Here is a 17,795-nt window from a genome sequence, read left to right on the forward strand (position 1 = left end):
GCAGCTAGGGCCAGAGCCTCCAGCTCCTCCTGGCTACTGCAGGGGGGAGGGTGCAGGGCCGGAACAGGCTGGGAGCAGGCTACTCCCAGGAGCAGCAGATCTGCTTCCAAATGCCTGCACATGTAGATGCCTGCCCAGGGTGGGTTTACTCCATGGTAATTTACTGTGGAGTAAACCCATAATTAACTAATTGCATGTGTAGATGTGCCCAATATTTCATTCATTTAGCCTTGTATTGAGACCAATAACTCACCAGTATGCTTCGATAAAAGCCTCCGATCTGGATTTAAAGACATCAAGGAACAAATAATCCACCACTTCCTTTGTTAGTTTGTTCCAATAGTTAATCACTCCACTGTTAAAATTTCTGTTCCTATTTCTCTATTTGTTTACTATGACAAAGCCCAGTGTATTGCAAGTACAAATGTGGCCTGACTATTGCTAAAACTCATTTCCTCACTGCAAGATAAATTGGTGGCTTTTTGGCTGTTTTCTTGGTGCTTCATTAAATCCCACATTTCCATCTGTTCTTACTAACACCTCTTCAGTGGCTAAATATGAGAGATTTAAAACAAGTAATCATTTTGTGGAAACAAATTATTTCATTAGAGTTCAATTGCCCATGCTTTGACTGCTAAAAGTGCAGCCATGAACCTTCTCAAATGTAAATTGTTTTGATAGTTTTCATGATGTTTATCAAAGTTTGCCAAACCATTTGAGCAAATGTCTCAACTACCATTTTTGGTTCTCAGTCCTGTCTGGTTTTTAAATACAGATGATTACTTTATGGGTAAAAACACATAGAGCAATATCCGTCACTGACTTTAGGTACTAAAACACACCAACACCCAGATCCGTAAAAGGACTTAGGGATGTCAATCCTACCTGTCACCTTCTCTCCTTCCTGGTGACTGTTCCAGCTATAGAGCATACTAGGACATGGCTCTCCCAATTCCTTCTGAAGCTATTACACTTTGTATGGAATAAGGGAATATTCGTGTCTCTAAGTAGAGAGCCTAGTGGTTAGGGCTTTTATGTAAGAGAGGAGAAGACAGATTCCAGCCCCTGATTTACTACTTCATGCATTGTCTATGAAACAGCTCTTGTGGGAAGGCCATCCTTCTCCCCAGTGAGTACTTGCACATTCAGTGAAAGAATACTGCTCACTCACTGACTCATAACCATTTCATTACTTCATGAAAAATAAAACAGCCTCAACAGGGCTGTGACAGTCCTACCCAGAATACTTTTGGCATGTTGGCTAAATCATTCACCCGAGAAAAGGGACATCAAGGTTAAATCATAGAGGAAGAAAAGGAAATTGAACCTGAATCTCCCATATCAGAAAGAAGAGGTTTCTCAACATGGAGCTCTATAGATAATAAATACTGTCGTCTTCAGCCCCTTTTCCTTCACTGGTTGTATCTGTTGAGAAAGGGCTGATTTAAGTTATTAATCCAGGAAAAGGTTAAGATGGTGAATCCTGGTTGTAAATAAGTGCCTTCTTGTAGCCCAGAGTAAGGGGAATGATTTCTTGACAAGAGTAAGAATTAGGGAAGCCTGTCTGGCATTTCCTATGGCTAGAGTGGCCATACACTGGTCCAGGAAAACCAGGGCACTGCCCCTCCCAAGTCAGCAGTGCTGCTGCAGGCAGAGGCAGGCAGGCAAGGGCACAAGGGCCAGTCTGGCAGGGAGGCGAAGCAACATGATCCCACGCAGCAGCAGAGGTGCCTGCCTGCCTGGCATATCAAGGCGAGCAAACTGGAGCAGGTGCCACCCCACCTGCACGTGCCCAGCCCGTCTCCTCCTGAGAAGTAGCTGGAGGTGGAGGGGTGGCTGAGCAGGCCACTGCTCCAATCTGCCTGCCATGTTCCCACATAGGAGCAAAGGTGCCTGCCTGCCTCGCGCACCATGCTGCTCTGCCTCCTCAGTGGACTACACCCCACAACCCTGTGATTCCAGGACTTTTGTTTCAATTTCCATCAACTAGCTGGGACCAACCTACAAAATCCAGGACTGTCCTCGCCAAACCTGGTTGCATGGTCACTCTACCTATGGCTGACTTTTTTCAACCCCAGTTTTAGATATCTAACACTTCTTGTCTTTTGTATGAGAAAGCTAGGCACCTAACTCAGATTTAAAGATTTCAGGAGGTGGCAAGGCACCCAAAATTAGCTACTACAATATTCAGTGCTGCAACATTTCATTCCTGTGGGGGATTTAACCCCCACTTTCCTTCCAATATGATGGGGTAAATTAACATTGGCTAGACTGCTTGATGATATAAAGGATGAGGTCCTGTATACCTCAAGTTTCCCTCATTTGCACAAGCAAAAAAACCTATCTCACTGTTTCACCTGTACAAATTTCCCTCCACGTTTTCATCAGTTGTTCCAAGTTAAGGTTATTCAAAAGTTAACTGAGCATTTTTTCTCAAAATGAATTGATTTTCTGAGATTGTTTATATTGAAACCCTGTAGCCTGATTGCTTGTTATTCCATCTCATTGTTGGCTTGCTATCCCAGCCAGGAGTGGCTGGTTCTGTGGAGCAATGGAGTTACTGATACATCTTGTTAGAGGATATAATGTGCCATACTGTGGTTCAGATTATTATGAATGATAGTGTTTTATTTTTATTCTATAATGTATTTCTGTTTTATGGCCTTCATATATATCCTTTAAAATAGATTATATCGTTATTCTGTTTTGTATCACATCCTACAAATTGGCATATTTACTTTGAAGTCAGGGAGTTATGATTTAGAGCCAGAGCTGAGGATCTGGCTTCAGTTTATAATCATGGGATTATATTATATCCTCACTATTCTGATTTTTCAGTCCTATCTTTGGTCTCCATCATGACAATATGTGAGAGTTTCTCAATCTTAAATGTATTTATCATCACAACAGCACTGAAAGGTAGGTAAATATTATCTTCCTTCACTGATGCAAGTTCAGGCACAAACAAAGAAACAATTCCTTACTTGTCCCCCAAAAACTGTATTTTGAGGTCATTCTTCCCCAGACCTATTTACCGGACCTCCATCATATTGCCTCCACTCTCCTTTATTAAATATACTACAGCTTTCCTAAGGGGTCAGCATCTGGCAGTGATTCACATCAAGCTGGTTTAATTATATTTCTAATGTAACTGGACATGACAATAATGCATTGTTGGTTGCTTCAAAGTATGTGCTTGCTATAGGCAGTTTCCTCTTAGGCTACCATTTAACTGATTCGACTCAGTCTGATACTTATCTTATTCTGACAGTGTAATTTCCCTGACTTTATTGGAGTTACTCCTGGTTTATGCAAGGGTACATTGTATTCATCTTCTCTCCTACAGTTAAGGATATTGAAGTTATTTTTAATTCAAATGTTTATCGAATCATTCCAATATATTATGCTTTTTTTTTTTTATGTTTGATCGTTAGCTGAGAGAAATGATCAAACATAAAAATGATCAAACCATTATAATGATGGTAAGGACTAGACCAGTGTTCTACTCACTTTCCAATAAGACTACTGCACTTTTTCATTGCTTGCCTGTTAAATTTCAATGCCTTATAGATTATACTCATTCCACATGCTAACTCCAGACTATTTACCACTCTTTAATGATCACAGCACAACAGTCCTGCTTTCTGATGTGTCCATTGGCTTCCTGTCAGGTGTTGGATTGATTTAAAAGTTCCTTATTGACTTCTAAGGCATTTAGGGCTTTGCACCCTCTGCATCATTGAATTGCCTGTTCCCTACAGGCAAAAAGATCTAATCTTCCTTCACTGGTTTCTTGTGGTCTCTAAGTTTTCACTTTAAGACTTTTGGCTACAGGGCATTTCTTGTTATGCAGCAACCATATCCCTAGTATCCTGTCATTCCTGACATCCACCCAACTGAATCATTGACTGCTTTTCAACTCAAGGCACAAAATCTATTTTCTGTTTCACTCCTGCTAATGAGTATTAGCATAGTATTGCATTACTACTAAAGTTGGAATTCATTCCCAACACAGAGAGAGTTATACAAGATACTCTGAACCTCATCATTATTTTAACCTTTATAGTGGGCACAGAAAAATCATGCAGATGGGCCTCCACATATCCAGCGGATGGCGTGACATTGGCACAATAGAGACCAGCACTGAGGGAAGGTTGTGATGAACGAGAACTAATAGAGTTAAATTTAATTGGGCTGTGTATATCTGTATACAGAGGCAACAAAGTTACAATTACAGAACAAAAGCTGGAAAAGAGGTAATGGAGGGGTAACTAAAGAACAACCCTCTGCAGGTTTATTAGTCATTGTGCTCCCATAATAGGCACTGTACAAATATGTACAAAGATACAGCTCCTGCCCACAAAAGAATACAGCCTAAATAAAAAGTAGTTCCACTTCTCCATTTCCTGTGGAGATTTTAATACAAAACCCAATTGATTATACCAGACTTATGTTGCAGAAGGGAGGCGAATTTCAGGGGGAGGAGAGGAAATGCACTGAGATAACTCAATATGTCTTCTATCCATAAGCCCAGTGGGCTTTATTAAAATTTAAATTATAAAGCAGTCTTGAGAGTAGTTGTTACAATAATTATAATAATTATAATAATAAAAACTGTTTACAAGTTCTTTTTATTTATTTTGCAGCCCAAAAATTAATCTTTTACATAATTTGCATATTTGACCAAAACTATTACAGAATTTTGTTGTTTGCTAAACACCCAGGACAAAAATACAAATGTCAGTAAACTGAAAAAAAAATCAAAAAGTATTATACAGTATAACCTCCTAAATCTGGTTTTCAAAATTCCAGAATTCTCAAAAGTCCAGCACTTTTTAAAAATATACTACATCAGGTGTTTTCAACCTTTTTTTACCAGTATACCCCCCAGTGGCCAGTGGCAGAGCGGGAGGGTGGGGGGAGGAGCAGCAGCCACATGTGGAGTGGCGGCACAGGATGGTGGATGGCGTTGGCAGCCGACACGTGCAAGCTTCCCCTCCTTGCATCCGGCTGGCCAGGCAGCGCCGGACTATGCACTTTCCTTATGTTTCAAAAATCCGGAATTTTCCAATTTCTGGCAGGTGCTAGGTCCCGAGGAGCCTGGATTTATGAGGTTATACTATATAATATTTCTGTTCAACTATTCAATGATTTCAGTGACCATTTTATATTAAAAGGATTACAGGAAATTTCATATAAAAAGACACTGTATATCATATAACTTTTTCACAAAAAGGTAGCCTTTTGATAAAAGATCAGTTTGGGTCATTCGTTTTGTCATTTAATATTTTTTAACCAATTTTAATCACATCATTACTTAAATCTGAATAGCTATTTGTGAATGTAGATTAAGGTAACACTTTTTAACTAGCCCATTCATGAAAATTTAACTCTACCAGTTACGTTTCACAAACACTACAGTTACAAGGCTCAGGTAATTTATGCAGTGCATAAAAACTTGAACTTGTGTATTAAACTTTCACCTAGGTCTCTCCTAATGATCAGTCATCATTATGCAGATATGTATCAGCTATACTTCTCCAGTCGTGCTTAATAATATAAACTCTCTTAAATCCAGCTTCTTTTGCAGACTCCATAAAGTTCTTCTCAGTTGATTAACATCAACTAGTTTATCACAAAACCATTATTTTAATGTAGCAATCCACAAAAGCTCCAGACAAAATTCTACAGCCTTCTTTTTGATCTTGTAATAATTAGCCACATCTGCTGCACTTAAAAGTGACAATGCAATGACCATTAGCAGTAAATTGGTGGTATGGTATACTTTAAGACACTTAATGTCATTTACAATTTTTGAATTATTTGCTAGTTGTCATATTATAATTGTTTGTGTCCATTAGAGCGTTATCTCCAAGTCAGTATTTCATCAGCCAGAGAAGAAAATGCAATAAATATCCTACAGTGTGAGAGGGATTTCACTTTTCACTCTGTTTTTCATTTCTGATCAAACACAGCAGTCCAGAAGATATATTATTTGACATGATTTTCTCTCACCTAATTATTTCTGTTACAGTAGCCCCTATTTGAGAGCCTCACTTTGAGGCAGTATACATATGCTTAGTAACAGAGTGTCCTGGCCTTGGTGAATTTAAAATTTAGAGAGATGAGACAGAGGACAAATAACAGATTTACTCCCTTGAGAGCTAATCCAGTAGTTGATCTACTGGCCTGGGCTGTAGAACGGTTAATAAATGGAGGAAAAGGCTTAATAGCTCTTCGAGTCTCGCCAATGTACCCTTACAAAGTGCCAAATACACTTCGGGCACATCTATACATGCTGATTTAAGGAGCATTAGCAATTTTTAAGGTGCATTAGGGGTGCAGGTCTACATGTGTGCGTCCTTAATGCACCTTAAAAATGGCAATTATTACAATCGTGCAAATTGCTAAAGTGCCTTAATGCACATGTAGATGCGCTAAGGCACATTAACGCTGTGTATGTTGACTGACTTGGGACTAACTTGAGTCCCAAGTCAGCCCGCACACTGCATTAATGCAACTTAGCACATGCATGTGTAGATGCATGCCTAAATCACCTTAATGTGCATTAGGCAAATGCACATTAAGTTTAGGTGCACATAAAAGCGCATGTAGACATGTCCTTCCAGTAGGAAGCACAAGAACTATATAAATTGAATGCTCCTGGTGCTGAAAGGGTTCAGGCTTAAGCTAGGTCACTGTTCCCCACCAAGGATGCTCTGCTCAGCTGAGTTGCTGTTGGAGGAGGACATATTGCAGCTGCTAATGTGACAGTGGAGCTTTCTGAGGACATGCTTTCCACCTTTCCTACAGAATTTTGACAGATTTAAATACCTTCATAAGCCCATATCATCCTTCCAAATTGCAGTTTAGTCCTTTGGCTACCTATATTTATTATGTCTCTTCTCAAAGTCTTGTTTTATTCTTTTTAGTGATAATAATGCCTTTGACAGGCAATTGTCTGAGAAGAGGCAAGGGAATCCTCTCTGGGGGTAGCCCAGTGGCCACTCTTAAGCATGTAGGAAATTAAGGTGTCAGGAACAACTGAAGAGTGGCTTCATCACATTTTTGGGTTTGGACATTTGCAATTAGGTGCATAGTGCACGTTTGGGATTGTTCAGCCCCAACAGTGGCACGGATGCAGTATAGACACATCCAAAAGGACTCTACGTTTTTTCCTATTTTCTACTGGTCTATTATCCTATTGGTCTCTGAGTGCAATACAGCTGGATTACTGGGGCAGAGACTCTTAGGCCAGACACAGCCATTACAATCTAAGTGATTGGAAACTGGTCTACACCCATAACACAACTGAAGTTTGGTGCACAAAGACTGGTCTAAAATGGCAGAACCCAGTCTAAGATCTGGATTGATGTGCACTCAAACTTAATCGATTTTGGTTAGACTGGCGCATCGCAATCCAGTACCATTTCCCCTATTGATTCAAGTTAGGTTACTGTCCGGCTACATCCCAGAGTCCTTTTCACTAGCACTCACCCCATGCTTGGCTGCTCTGGTTGAGCACCCAGCAGGTCCTGCCCCTGAGCTGTTACAGAATTGAGTCAGCATAGACCCTTTCCTGCACATAAGGAGGTGGGAGGCCCCACCTCCTGCCTGCCACCAGCTCTCAACCATAGCCAGGCAGCATGGGTGGAAGGGAGATGTCTATGCCCCTGCGTGAACCCTATCATGAAGCAACCTGCAAAGTATACCGGACCTGACACTGAGCCCAGGAGAACACCCATAGTGTTCACCTGTGCCCGGCAGCTTGGTCAGGCTCCATGGTGCTGTGGCCACTTGCAGGGGATCTCCTGAGCTCAGTGTCAGGTCTGTGTGTACATTGTGGGGTGCTTTGTGATGTGGCTCATTCAGGGACACAGATGTCTCCCTTCTCCACTCCCCCCCCCTCGCTGCAGCTGACAGCCACCTGTGGCTGACAGACAGTGCAGCAGGGAGAGGGGGGAATGCTTGCCAGTGCCTGGCAGCCAGTCAGGGTTGGCCCGGCCACTTGGATGTGCTCAGAAGTGTCTGGCAACCCAGGGAGCCCACAGGGCCTGCTGGGAGGTATGCAGGAGTGCCCCAACCTTCTGCCCTTTACCAATGCAGGCAACCTGCCTGCACCCCCACCAAAGGGTGCACATCAGAGCCGTTCACTACCTTTCTAACCTATGTTGCTTATAGGAAACTATATGACTTAGATTGATTCTGCCTCGGGCTTTTGAATGTCTGTTAGCCTTAACTTAGCCTTAACTAGCCCAAACCAAATCAGCCTACTTGGATGTTTGCATGTCCTTGCTGCATATGCACACTGAACACAGAAGAGAAAACTACAGAGCAGACTAAGTGCCAGAAATGCTCTGCTTGAGCCCTCTTAGCAATTACTTTGCCCACTATTTGTTTCTCCTCAGCTTGGCTTTGATGGGAAGTCAAGTCCTGTGTCTGCCTTTAGTCTAAATGATTTCTAAATATACTACAGGAAGGATAGGCTAAGAGGGGAGTCTCAGTCTTGGGCACTGATACTCAGAAGAGCTTCCCACACCTCAGGTGAGAAAAACAACTTTTAATATGGATTATTTTCAAATTGGCATAGATGATGGGCCTGGGGTTTGAACTGAGTAAGTATAACCTATGGGTCCATTGTTTTGTTAATCAGAGCACAGAAATATTTGTCAATATTATGGTATGTCTCAAAAAATTATTAAAACAAACATATTGATCTATTTATTTGTATTTATACTGTCTTAATCCACAAGTATTGACCCATTATGGTAATTACTTTGATGTATTTCTAGTAACTTCAGTAGGACTGTTCATGCATGTGAGTGAACAAACTGTAGCTATACGGTGATTCAGTAGTTGTTTCTTTCACTGTTTATAACCCAGAATACCTAGTCATTCAACACTGAGTTATTTTTGGCACAGTCAACTTAGCTGACACAATGTTTCATGCTGGCCAGATAGCTGTTCACATGCCCTCCAGAGCCAGTATCAAATATCAGTCACAGACATTTCAGTAAATATGCTGTATCAATTCACAGACCGCTACAGCAAGAAAGACTTCTATATTGTTTTGCCACTTGATAAAATAATATGGTCTTGAGAGCTTTGCGGAAATGAACAAACGTGTTTGGGTCCAAAGAAAGTCTACCTTTAAAATATAAAACAAATACTTCCCTTGCAAGTGTTAGCATGTTTAAGACAAAGCATTAGGCATGTATAGAAAGAGAGCCTGAGTAAATAGATAATGGTAACATGTCATCATGGAATTTGTAGCTAGTTTAATAAATGAGAAACTTTAAGTTTTCTGCTTTTGCTTGCAAGAAAAGAGACCTTTATTTTGGTTGTATAAAATAATTGGTTAAGTTTACTAAGACCGTACAACAGTAATTGAAAACAAAGCAAGAAACAGGTGGCTGAGGGAGGGAAACTTGCAAGCTGTGAACTGTGAAAAGCAGACCCCCAACACCACCAATCAAAAATCACTGAAGGCTCAAGAAGGAAACAAATGCATACACATATACAGGGCACATCTACACATGTGCATTTACTGTATAGTAACCAAAATTACTGCGCAGTATGGGAGCACTTCTACCCATGCATGCCCATACTTTGCAGTAAATATGGTGACTTACGCCAACTTGAGCATAAATTTGATAGCTGCATCATGCAAGTATCAAATTTATACCCGCTTAGTTCCTGTGCAGTAATGCACGTTTAGATGCCTTACTGTGCAGTAGCGCTGTGTGTGTGTGGGCAAGGGGTGACTGCTGCCTCCTGAGTTGGGGGGGGGGGGGGACACATTTTGGGGAGACCAAAAGACCACAATTTGTAGGAAAGCCAAAAGCCCCACATCCACTCCTATACTTCTGTGCTGCAGCTTAGTCCCGGCCCCCCGGCCCCCTAGCCCAAATCACCACTGGCCTGCATGGCAAAAAAACTGCCCCGTCCTGAGCAGTGCCAAGTTGGGGGCCAATCTCAGGGGAGAAACACAAGCTGGCATAAATGCATGTGTAGACATGCCCACAGATATGTAAATATGTAATGTAAGCTGAACAGAAGCTCACAAGAGCTTATTTCATGATGTCACTTGATGAAGGAGAAAAATCTAACACTATTTTTAGTTACAACTCTGTTCTGTTTTTCAGAAACGGTGGAAGGCGGAGGGGAAAAAAAATCTAGATTATGGTTTCAGGAGCCATAAGAGAGGCCAGAGGAAGGGGAATAAAAGGGTCGGCAGGACCTTAGGGACCTAGAACTCATTACCGTGATTACTAATTTGTGTGCTTTTTGTTGAGTTCATCAGGAGTATGACTTTGGCATTTGTTTGTTTTTTTACCATCAGGGCTGCCTTCTGGCCTCTTCTACAGTAAAAAGTATAATCTCCACTGTGTGGAATAAAAGTCAGCAGAAATCCTGACAAAAAGCAGAGAAAGCAAAGTTCTCTGGGCCTGCCCCTTCAGGAGACTTGCCAGGTGAAACATTTCAGTTTTCTACACCATTAACACAAATGTGGAGCGCTCGTTTTCATGATCATGGCTTTACATTCACACTTGCCTTTCTCCAGAGGTTAGCAAAATAACTAGCTGTTGCTTTACGTGCATTGGCTACTCAACTGTAGCATTTATCTCTTAAAGGAGCATGGTAATAATCTTTGAGTTTTCTCACCAGTATTGTATTGCACTGTTGCAGCCAAATTTTACGGTTGCAAAAGCTTCAGTGAACCAGGCCAAGAGGCATTCTGACTTTGATTTAATATGATATTTTACATTGCATCCTCAGCTATTTCCATCATTACAATAATTATTTGGCATGCTTTTGTTTTCGTATTGACTGTACAAAGGTTTATTTTTTCCAGAAAAACAGTAGTGTCTGATATAAACAGCATTACTTATGCACAAGGAGGCTAGTCAGTCAATCGTATTTTCTTACATGACACAGTATTATTAGCTGCATTTCATAAATCCTGGCTCTGCAGACATTTAGTCTAAACTCCTCCTTATTTCTTGACAGTATTTTTATATCTTTTTTTTTCCTGGTTCATAGTTTACACCTCTTTCAACATGCTGTTAAGACATTGTAATTATTTATAGGATAAAGTAGAGATGCATGGTGTTTTACAAATCAAGTAAGGACAGATTCTGTGCTTAGAACATCTAGGTCTATGGCTGAATCATGCCACTTAAGCATAACCCAGTACAGTGCTTTCTTGAGGCAAATTCCTTTGGAGCTTTCTCTAGATATACTCATCCTGACCTGGGATGTTCATTTTGGCTCTGGGGCCATGCCCAGACATGTATGGATGTTTGGTATCCCAAGGACAACTAGTAGTGGTGCACCTTGTGCCACCACTAGTTGTCCTTGGGGAACACCTGTGTCACTCACACGCTGGAGGCAGAAGTTGCCCCAGGTGGGTTAGGGGAGGCTGAGGTAAGGCAGCAGCCTTACCTGGGGCCCTGGCAGCCTCCAGGGGCTGCAGCAGCAGCAATCCTGCTGTGCAGAGCCTGGCCAGCAGTGGAGTACAGCTCTGACCAGACAGGCTCTGGCTTTGGGCAGCACATGCTGCTGCTGCATGCACCAGCCTGCTTTTTTCCTCCATGGTTTTTTTTCCTCCATGGGATATCCAGGGGTAAAAAATAAACCTCCATGCTTCTTCCTTGTAGCATGGAGAACAAAGGAATACGTGGTATGTGGCGCTGCAGATGTGTCTGCAACTCACGGTCACGCTCCTCTGGACATGACTTGGGAGGTCAACTCTAACTCTCCCAACTCTCTCCATTCTGCCGCATTTATTGCTTAAGGCAGATAGAAACAGAAATGAGAGTTCTCATGATGGTAGCCAAAAATACAGAGAGCTGTGGGGAGTACTGATTATCTGTGCCAGACCAGTAGGCAATCATCCTGTCTGTGTTTAGCAGCGGAGGCTGCCTTCCATCATGAGGAGTGCATAAATGGGTGAAGCACAGGCTGCACAGAAAGCACCAGATTCTAATTTTCCTTATATTCAAAGCCTGTGTCTTTGGCACCTTTTTCATAGCAGGCGTAAAGGAGCAGTCTGAAGCACTGTTCAGGCTGTCTTACTTTCATAATGGGGTGAGTGTGACTGGAGCAGAACGCCCCCCACCCCCCACCCCAAATGCTTCAGAACTACGCTTTCCTAACCTGAAGTAACCGGGGGGGGGGGGGGGCAAGTTCTGCTCCCTGCTTGCCTGGAATTGACACACTGACTCCCTGGACCTATGGGAGGGAAGGGCAAAGGAGGGAGCAAAGCTTGCTGGGATTCTAGAGAACTGCTCAGTGGCTTCTCTCAGATAGGTACCTGTATGGACATTTGGTCTCCTTAGAGAGATTCTCCCAGAAGCCATTTCACTCAGGTTATTCCTGAGTTATTTTTCTCCCAGAGTGGCTAAATTTGCAATGGGAGAAAAATGATGAACATCTATACACACAAAGTTTCTCCTGGGAGAAAAGCAACTCTCCCAGGAGAAACTAAATGTCTGTATGCAGACTTAGTCTTCCTTCCACCCTTTATTCCTATACACAAGCTAGTGATAATCAGGTAGTCAGTTAAGTATTTAATAACATTTGGAGATTAAAAATACTGTGCATAAGCATAGAGCAGTGATAGAAAGTTGAAGGGTGGAGTTTTATACAGCTACTCATTTAATTAGAACAGGAGTTGGAATCAAGTTTGAAGGAATGGTATTTGAGAAGAGATGGACAGGAGAAGGATGAATCATGATGAATAAAGTCAGGAATGGCCTTCCAGGCATCGACAACTGCAGGAACTGTATTTACTTGCATACTACAAACACACACTCCCCGAAATTAGCCCTCCAAAATTGAGGGCATGTCTTAAGCAGAGAAGCTGATTTTTCTTCATTGGAATAGAAGTATAGGAGACATTGATAAAATGGCTGCCAAAATAGCTTCATTTCCCCCTGGGGTAACAAGCAGCAGAGCCCAGTGTTAACCCTGTCACAGCTGCTGGTGAAGCACTGGCTTTTGACTAAAGAGCCACTGAGCTGGCTGAGGGTGAGTGAGCTGCTTCATACAGTCTGTAGGTTTTAGGTGAGTTTTTTCATTTGAGGTTTATATAAAGAACTAGTTACAGCAAAGAAGTAACAGTCTTGCTGCTGCTCTTGAAAAAGTCTGAGACCTATTGTTGTTCCTGTCCTGCCATACCAGGTAGTTCCTGCTGCCTTACCCAGACTGTCTCCTGGGATGCTACACTTCCTGGACACTCTCTGTTTCAAGGAGGAGTTACTCTGACACACAGTTGGACAGAAGTCTGGAAAAGAAACCTTTTTGTTTCTACATTCTGCCTTTCAAAATGAAGTGCATCTTATCGTGAGAGCATGTGGTGTGCCAGAAAATATGGTAAGCTCACTCAGTATCACATTCATTGTTGCAGTATATAAGAAGAAATTTAAGCACAAGGTATACTGATACACATGGGCATATAAATACCATGCCATTTTTTTATCCTAAGGTATAGGCAAACGTGTGTGTGTACGTAGGGTGGGGAGCAAGGGAGGAGCTCCTTCTATAATATGCCATAAATACCCTAGCTCTTAGAAAAAATGCACAGCCAATGCCCCAAATGACAATAAGCAAAGCAAAACTACTGTTGCTGCTCTTTTTATTATGAATAAAAAACTTGCCATTTGACATTATTTTTCATGTTTTCATGCTTCAGTTTAATGCATAGCAATATACTCAGTACTACCATCTGAAACTTCACATACCAAAACTTAGCAGTCCATTTACGTGAGGAATTAAAGTTATGGTACAAACAGTGACCAAATAGCATCCTTGATTTCCTGTGGACTCTTTACATTCTGAATTAGCTAGATTTTTACAGCTAGCTAGCTACCAGAAGCCAGCCCCTTCCATTTATCTGGGCTTAGAAAAGATGCTACTGGTGCCAATGCTGCAAAGTTGACACCAGTAGAGGAAATGTGGAATGAGAATAGATTGAGATTATTTGGGCATGCAGCAAGAAGGTCTGAAGAGTATGTGGGAAAGAAGGTTTAGGCCATGAGAGGGGGCAGAAGAAAGAGGAATACCCAAGACAAGGTTGTGCAAGTGTGTGAAACAAGGCCCAAGAACATGGTGGTTTTCAGAAAAGAGGGTGATGGAATGAAGCTTGTGGAGAATGAGGACTTGCAAATTGGATGCTTCCTAGTAGGAATATGCGCAGATGAAAAAGTACAAACAGCAAACCAAATAGTGCTATTTCCCTCTCATATTTGGAGAAATTTATAGCTGGAACGGAGCTAAGGCATTAAACAAGCATGTTCTCTGATTATGCTGAGAGGAACCAGAAATGGCTATTTCAGAACAAACAGAGACCCACAAAGCTGTGTACAAACTGAGAACCCACAAATAGAACCCACAAAAGTGTTTCATATCAAAGCTAAATTATTTTTTCTGCGTGAAACAACAAAAGCGAAATTCACTTTTGTGTCTTTGAAAAAATAAAGAAATAAATAAAATTCTCTAAATAACATATTTCAATCCATTTTGGGGAATTGGGGGATTGATTTGAATTCCTCCCCCCCCCCAATTTTGGTGATTTTTTTTAATAAGAAGACCATTTCAACATGAAAATTGAAATATTTCAACATTTCAGAATTATTTAAATAGTTTTTCTGGTGAAAATATTTGCCTAATTCAGCCTGATTCAGACTATATGTTCTGGGCCAGTACATTATGTTTCTTGTAGCTCCTTTCTTGTATCTTCCAGTCTCTGCAATGTAAGCTATGTTCATACTTCTGTGTGAGGAAAATATAATATATAATCAAGGATATTTTGGCAAAACAATTTTTGGAATCGAAAGTCTTCAAATTCCCTTGATCATCGGTCTCTGTTTCCACGTTGCCCTGCTTGGTAAGTGATTTCTTCCTGGTGACGAATGAAGATCCAGTGTGTCCACTAGCTATTTTTCATGTATTTTAGATTGATCAGTTGGTTTTGATACTCATGATCATGGGTCTTTGTTCGTTCACTTAAAGTTCACTCCTAGCAAGGAGTAGCGTGTATGTACTCTTAACTGGGTCCCTCCTCATAACCTTCAAGCAACACATTTCTGGATCATTTCACCTATTCTGCCTCAGTCTCAGAAAAGTTGCCTTGTTCTGGGCAACACGCTTCCTTTTCCTTATCCCATTTCTTCCATTTTTAGGAGTGGAAAGATGTTTCTGAGCCAGTGAGATTATTTTTGAGGGGAAGAGGGAGCTTCTGGGACAGATACATTGCTCCTAGGAAAGGGAGAAGAGCTGACATGTTGCTGCTGATCTGTTTCTTAGAAACAAGAGTTTTCCTATCACTGGTGTGTCATAACTTTATGGTATTTATCAAAGGTTAATGGAGATGGTTTCACAAAGCACTTTGATTTGGATGAAACTGAATATTCTGACAGAAGTTTCTCCAACTGCTCAGATTATTCATACACACTATGGAGACGGGGGCTCACAATATGGCTAAAAACTCACATTCATGCAGACTAAATACCACTCTCATTCAAATTTCCAGAGTTTTCTTTGGCATCCCACAGTGTCTAAAAGCTCAATGATCCAACGCTCTTCTACTTTGTCTTGTTCCAGGAATTCTTGTATAAAATAAAGGAGAAGCAGTGCAACTTCAAACTGTGATCTACGACTCTCAAATTAGAAGCCAATATGATATAATTCTGTTCTTCTCTAAGTAGTTCAGTGAGTACTATGAGGTTTAAGTGATAATGATGGTTTTTAGCTCATGTATGGTGCCATTTTTGTTTTGAACCATGATGGCAAGTGGTATTATTATATTACCGGAAGAAACTGAGTTAATTCCAGCTGAAGTAACATAAATTGTCACATTGTGCCACTAAACAAACATAGTATTATCTATCTGCAATGTATCTACTCCATCTTCTATATTTTGCTTGGTATTACATTTCCATATTGTAGTTATATTACTTAAGGTTTTTAATGAAATCCTAACATTAATGCAAATATATTTTATACTTAAAGGTTATGTATTCATCCCAGATAAGTGCTTTCACCTGAAAAATTTTCTAATTGTGAATGGTTTTTACTACTACTTTGTTACTCATCAAGTACCATGGTTACTTTCTGTGGTACAGAAAGCAATATGAAACATCTGGTATTGTTATATATTACAAGAAACACTCCATATCACAGGGGCTAGGGACAGAAATTACAGATAAACTGATATAAGTGATAGGAAACAGTTCAAATCAGTAACAGAACAGAAGTTCAATGCACATAAATAGCTTTCCAAATGGCTGAAACTGGTTTAAGATAAACCTGGATGGATATAGCATCAAACTTAACTGATTTAGGTTAAATCGGTTTCTTGAACTTCTGTCTTAGATGCCCTCCACATTCAAATTAACTTATAGTCAGCCCCCTAGCATCCCAGTCTGCTTTGCACCTCACCTCCCTTCACAGGGTGGGCAGGCTAGCCTTGGCCCTGTCGGGGCCGAGGGGCTGTGGCCAGCAGCCCGGGCACGTGGGCCGGGGAAAAGGTCGGCACGGCGAACTAGAATTAGGCACTGATGCATAGAGGTTGATTAAAGATGGTTTTACTTACACCGTAGATGGTCGCAGTGCAGGCAGGAAAAACTTTCTTGAGTTGCAGTTACAAAAAGACACACGTGGAGTTTGCTAGGCTCCACAAAACAAACACAAACAGAGCTCTGGATACACACTCATAGAGTTTGCTAGGCTCCGTGGAATGACCGAAATGAGAGTCCGAAAGGTGACTCTCGACGAGCGCGCAGGGTAGAGTACGTCGAGGGATCGTGCGGCGACAGGGAGAGAGTCTTGGTAGCTGATCAAACCACCAGTTGGCTCCGAGACACGCGCAGAGTTTGTTAGGCTCTACCACGTGGCTCAGAGTTCTCCACGAGATGGATGCGGAGTCCCCCTAAATGAGGTTCTCCCCGGAGATCTCCGACTTGGGCGGAAACTGCTTAAGCCTCTTATACGGCTAGCAAGCCAATCGCTAGCCGCCACATGGTTAGGAATAATTTAGAAACACCAATAATGGGGTACAAATTTGCATGCGAGCGGCGGGAACTCCTTTGCACCGGGGTTTTTCTCTCTGCAGCTGAGAATTGCACCATGCAAAGAAAGCTCCATGTGGCGGGAAATAATTCTGCAGTGCCGAAGCGCACACAAAATCATTGGGTCATGACAGGCCCAAGCTGTCTGCTCAGGCCAAGCAGTAAGGTGTGCTTTAGCACTGCACCCCCCTCCGCCCAGCCCAGCATCTGGCTTGGGACACTGAAGACATGTGGCTGCATTTCTAGAATCAAAAGTGAATGTCTATTCACTTGCTTATCAGTTCAATCTATGCAGCCTAGACTAACCTGCAAAGATAGAATTAATTCAGCCTTGGAATTTTTGCCTGTCTGCCCTTAGCTTTTAAGTTTCATAGATTCATAGATTCCAGGGTTGGAATGGGCCTTAGTGGGACATCTAGTCTGACCCCCTGACCCTGGCAGGCAAGAAAAGGGTCACAAAACCTGGGATTATGTGATCCCATCCAGGTGCCTGTCCAGTCTTGTCTTGAAGATCCGAAGGATGGGACAAGCACCACCTCCCTTGGGAGCCCATTCCAGATCCTGGCAACCCTGACCATGAAGAACTTTTTCTTATGTCCAGTCTAAACCTTCTCTCCAGTAGCTTATGTTCCTTGTTGTTCCAGGGGGTGTCCTGGTAAACAGATCATTGCCTACTTCGTGTTGCTCTCCCCTTATGAATTTGTACACTGCCACAAGGTCCCC

The sequence above is a fragment of the Alligator sinensis genome, unplaced genomic scaffold (assembly GCF_000455745.1).
Source record: "Alligator sinensis unplaced genomic scaffold, ASM45574v1 scaffold1077_1, whole genome shotgun sequence".
In the NCBI taxonomy this organism is placed as follows: Eukaryota; Metazoa; Chordata; order Crocodylia; family Alligatoridae; genus Alligator; species Alligator sinensis.